Genomic DNA, 5,455 nt, shown 5'->3' with positions numbered 1-5,455 from the left:
ACCCTTCCCCCCCAGGCCCCCAACCCCAACCCCAAACCAAAACAAAGGGCTGGAGAGGTGATTCACTGTTTAAGAGCACTGGCTGCTATTGCAGAGGACCCAGGCTCCGTTCCCAGCTCCTGAATTGGGTAGCTCACCATTGCCTATAGCTGCAGGTCCAGGCAGGGAAGATGAGATCACAAAAGGGGAAGTAATGCCATCCCCCCCAACTCCCCCCCCCCCCCAGCCCCAGTCCAGGAACACACATAGGGCTGAAAGGGGGTCTGAATCTAGCCTTTCTCTTCCAGGTAGAGAATGCTCGGTCTCCCAGGAGCCTGTTGCAGTGAAGCTTGGGCCCTGACTGGGAGAGTGGCTCTGTCCCAGGCTTATTACTTACCTGGACCAGTACCAGGCCTGCCTCCAGGGCCCTAAGATAGAGAATTCTGGCTCAGGGTCAGCGGCTCTACCCATCTGTATCAGTCACACAACCTCAAGCGACTTTCCCTGTGAACAGCAGGGGAGCTTATTCATCAGCCTTCCTGGCAGGGGTGGCTCTCTCAGCTCCTCATCTCTTTCAGGGGCAGGGGATGGTGGAAAGCAAGCAGGAAGCCTGGTCCTCTGGGAGGCATTAGGTGAGAACTCAGGACTTTGCACTGGCTGGTTCCTTCCGCCTGCTCCACCCTTCCCTGGCACCTCCCTCCTCAGCTGGCCTTTCTGACATCCCTGGTGAGGGGTTTCTGCAGCAGTGGCTGAAGAGGAAGGCCTTTCTCTCAGGGTCTTCGAATGGGGTAGGGCCACAGACAGGTGAGACAGGAGGAGAGGTCAGAGCCACACACTAACAACTCAAACACCCTGTGCATGCGACATCAGGAAACCTGTGCCTTCTCAGCAAGGGACAGGAGGTCCTCCTCTGGTGGTTTGTGCTTGTCACTGGTTTTGCGCTAAGCACTACCTCAGAGTCACCAGACACATGCATTGTTGTCTATTGTTCGGCCCCAGGTCACAAGGTGGCTGTGGTGGGGGGCTGGGATTTAAATCCAGGCCTTAGTGAGATACCAGGTGGGGCAGGCAACACCAGGAACCCTGCCAGCCCCTGGGGGCAGTGACTCAAGAGGCAGGTCCCCACATCCTTTCTCCCACCCCTCCCTTTTCAGCTGACTCAGCCAGACAGTCCAGGGCCTTTCTCTGGAATTCTGGCCCCTAGGCAGCGTTCTTCGCCACCTCCTCTTGTAGGCAGGGCACACCCTCCCTAGAGATGCTACTCTGGGCGGCCTCGGGTCTTCAGGCTTCTCTCTGCTGCAGGTTTGCTGGACTGAGCATCATTGAACCTCTCTTCCAACCACCCTGGGAGAAGAGGAGGCACACATAAGACCCCTGAGGAAGTTGGGTGGTACAGCCTATGGAAGGGATGGCTAGCCCAGCCTCAGTGTCTTTCTCTTCACAGCTCTCTATCTATTCTTTCTGGCCTTATTCCATTCTCTGATTTGTTCCTTTTTTCCAGCTCAGCCTTACCTCTGGTCTCACGCCCCACCCAGGGCCAGGTGGGCACAGATTTTTGTCATTGGCCGAAACTAGGATGAGTCACTATTTCTGTTTCCTGCTGCCAAGCTGCTGGGGATGGCCAACTAGGGGGAGGGGGGGGGCTGCTGGTTGGGATGGAGTCACCTCACACACACCCTCACCCCTCCTTCCGTCTGTCTGTCTGTCTGTCTCTTTCTCTCTTATGACTGTCCCCAGCTCCCCAGGTGACTCAAATTCCTGGGATGCCATTAGAGGTCTTCTGAAAGGAAGAGAAGGTGCTGGGACCCAGGCAGCACTGAAAGGTGGGGAGGAAAAGGGGGAGTCCTAGCCTCTGTACACTCTGTGGCTGGCCTGGGAAGCGGCTGACCACAGCTTCACTCCTCACAAAAGTAAAGGTTGACCTGCTCCTGGTGCCTGTGCTCTGTCCCTGACTCTTCTCCCCTCTGACTTCCTCTCCCTTCTGTCCCATTCCTCATCCTTGAATTTGGAGCATTCTAGCTCACTCCTACTAGCAGGTGAGCAGGGCAGTTCAAGGGAGATGGGGGTGCAGAGAGAGCAACAGGGTGGCAAGGGAGGTAGAACAGAGTCTTTGCCTGCCAGAAGGTGACCTTTGATCTCAGCTCTGTATAGCACAAGGAAGACAGAGGCTAAGAACAGAGGGACACACAAGGGAAAAGTCTAGAAGTGGAGGCAGCTGAGGGCCAGTGGGTGAGTCAGGCCCCGTGGGGAGCATGCGCAGCTGGCAGTCTCAGGCATTTGCATCTTCTGTTTTTGTTTTGTTTGTTTTTGTTTTGTTTTTTTTGAAAAACTGGGAAGGCTTAAACCTGAACAAAGTCTGTTTGGAAATGATCTCTCAAGGATGCTATGAGTTTGTAATCCCAGCTACTTGGGTTGCCGAGGCAGGAAGATTTCTTGAGCCAGGGAATTCAAGGCTAGTGTGAGCATTCTAGTGAGATTTCCTCTGAGCAACAAAAGAGGAAAAAAAAAAAAAAAAAAAAAAAAAAAAAACCCAAACCAAATCAAACCAAAACAAACCAAAACAAACACCCCTCTGGCTGCTCAGTAAAGACCCTGTAACTTGGGGCTGGAGAGATGGCTCAGAGGTTAAGAGCACTATCTGCTCTTCCAAAGGTCCCGAGTTCAATTCCCAGCACCCACATGGTGGCTTACAACCACCTATAATGAGATCTAGTGCCTTCTTGTGGTGGGCAGGTACATGTATGGACAGAATACTGTATAAATAATAAATAAATCTTTAAAAAAAAAAAAAAAGAAAGACCCTGTAATTCAGAGTAGGGGAGTAGAGGTGATGGGACACGGAGGGGTTTAAACCTGGGGGTGTTCTTGATGAGTTGAAAAGAGAAATGACTTTGAAGATGGAGGCTCCTCTGCTCACACGGGCCATACATGCCCCCACAGGAAGGGCGCATGTCATTCCATTCATCCATTTCTCCAAGGGAGGGCCTTTGTCCAAGAGGACAGTGCCAGTCCCCAGGGTACCAGGTGTGCTCTTCCCCTGTCCTCCCTGAGTGTGGCTGGCACTGCTTATCTCTTGTCATCTGCAGACAGGGAAATGGAGCCTCAGGGAGGAGCAGGAGCTCAGCCCCTGTCCCCTGCAAAAGCTTTGCTTTCTTGGCTTGGTGACGGGAGGAGAGTAATGGAGCAGAAGCCACAGGAAGACAGGATTGGAAGAGATGCTTAATGATACTATCCCATGCTGGGGACACCTGGGGACAGCAGGCTGAGCGGGGCATCTGCTGACTATGGAGATATGGGTGTGGTGCTGAGCGCCTGCTTCAGGGCTCCATACCCACACAGTTGTGTGTGTGAGTGTGTATGCAATTGTGTGCAACTGGAGTGTCTATGTGATTGTGTGCATATGATTACACATAACCATATATTCATGTGTGTCTGTATAACTGTGTGTATATCTGTTAGGGGTGTGTATTTGTAAAACTGTGCTTGCACTTCGAGTGTGCCTGTGTGACCATGTGTGTCCACACGAGTGTGTCGTCGTAAATGCAGGTGCATGTGTGTGTAGCCCTGTGTATGCATGTTGGTGTGTCTGTGAATAATGAATGTATCTGTGTCCACGTGAGTGTGTCTGTGAACCCAAGTGTGTGCCAGTGAGTGTGTATGTGGCCGTGTGTGTGCACATGTGAGGTGTTTTGGGACCTCTCCGGCTTCTTTAGGACCAGGCTTTGGGGCCTGCTTGGACGCAGTGACCCCCGTATCCTGCCCCCCCATCCTATCGCCCTGACAGTTTACAAGCAGACTCCTTGTTTCAGTGCCTAATCCCTGACCCTGTTTTTGCCTCTGATGAGAGAATAATTAACTGAAGACTCATTTTCCAAGGCTTCCTTCCCATTATCCCCGCCAAGTGAAAATGCTTTCTGGCTGCTGTGGGGGAGGAGCCACTCCTTGAAGAGGGAGCAGCTCTCACTGTGAGAGTCATAAAGTCACGGTGGCCATGGACAGCCGAGGAGAGGCACTCCTTGAGAGGGAGTCTAGTGTGAACCTGGGCGCTGAGCCTGGGGAGGAAAGCGGGACCAGGGCTGGATCCAGCACTACCTCACTGTGTGGCAAGTTCTTGCCCTCTCTGGGCTTCTGTTTCCTCCTTTGTTAATGGATTGGTTTGCACTAGAATTCAGTCCTTTCCATGGGGTTTCTTCTGCAGGTGAACAGGTGATACCCTAAGCAACTCAGGCAGCAACAGTTTGTGGTTCCTTAAGGCTGGGGAAGGGACTAGGTTCTGTAAGTAAACTAGTGTCTCTCCTTAAGGACTGTTTGTGGTTGAACCTTGTTTCCTTGGGCGAGTGATGCCCCTAATTCGGAAGGTATGGGTGGCTTTGGGGACCCACACATCTTCGCAGATCCTTTCATGTCCTCTTAACTCAACTCTCCCCACCCTGAGGATACTTTCTAGTGCCTAGAGAGCTGACAGAGCTTATTGTGGGAGCCAGCACTAGGCTCCAAGGTGGAGGGGAGTTTTGATGCTGCTTTTCTTAAATGTAATTGACTTTAACCACAAAAGGAGCAGCCATTCAGAAATGCAAGCATCCCGGTTCCTAAGTGCTATCAACTTCACCCATGAAGGGAGGTGCAGTCTGGTGTCTGAAAGGACTGACTCCCTTCATTGGAAAAGTGCCCATGACCCCTCCCTTTTGCTGCCCACACAGGCTGTCCTCCTGAGCTTGGTGGAAGATTCAAGCTCTTGGCAGTGTGTTTGGGAACACTGAGACTGGGGAGGGGCAAGCCCTTGTCCAGGTCACTGGCAGATAAGAGGCTTAGTTGGGAACAGGATGCAGTAATTACAACACTGAGCCACAGAGGATCACAGCAGACTTGGGTCTTCCAAGTGCTTGCACACAGGGTGTTTGGGGAGGGAGAGGCATCTGAGAGGTGGGGTGTAAGACCTGCCCAACACTGTAAAGCTATTATCCAAGAAGATGGACACGTGTGTGAGTTCTGCCGGTTTCTGAGGCGCTGTCCCACACTTTACAGCTATTTCCTGAAAGATGGACATGGGTTATGCCCAAGTATGTGGCTCTGGGCAAAATGTGTGTACTATTCAGGTTAAAGTGGGTGTGGTGAGGGTCTGTCTGTGTGTGAGGTTCGAGCCCAGAGCCGGCTGAGTTGGTGTGACTTGTTTGCTGCAGGGCATGTGTGGCTAACGCAGCGGACACTTGTCGCATCTGGGACTCAGGGTAGCAGGCTGCACCTTGTGGTGGGTGCAGGTAGCTGTTGCGCTCGTGGCCAGGGCAAGGTGTGCTGCGGCGGCGCGCGTGGCAGCCCCGCCCCGTCGGGGGGCCGGGCAGGTGTGGGCGGGCCGTGCGGACCCCGCCAGGACAGGCCGGGAGAGCCGGCGGGAAACAGGAAGCGGGGGTGGGGGAGTGGGGAGGCGCGGCCGGCCCGGGAGAGCCGCCGGGAGGACGGCCCGGAGCGCGGCGGGGCG

This window comes from Acomys russatus, chromosome 17 (genome assembly GCF_903995435.1).
Source record: "Acomys russatus chromosome 17, mAcoRus1.1, whole genome shotgun sequence".
Lineage (NCBI taxonomy): Eukaryota > Metazoa > Chordata > Mammalia > Rodentia > Muridae > Acomys > Acomys russatus.
This window is presented reverse-complemented; position numbering follows the sequence as displayed.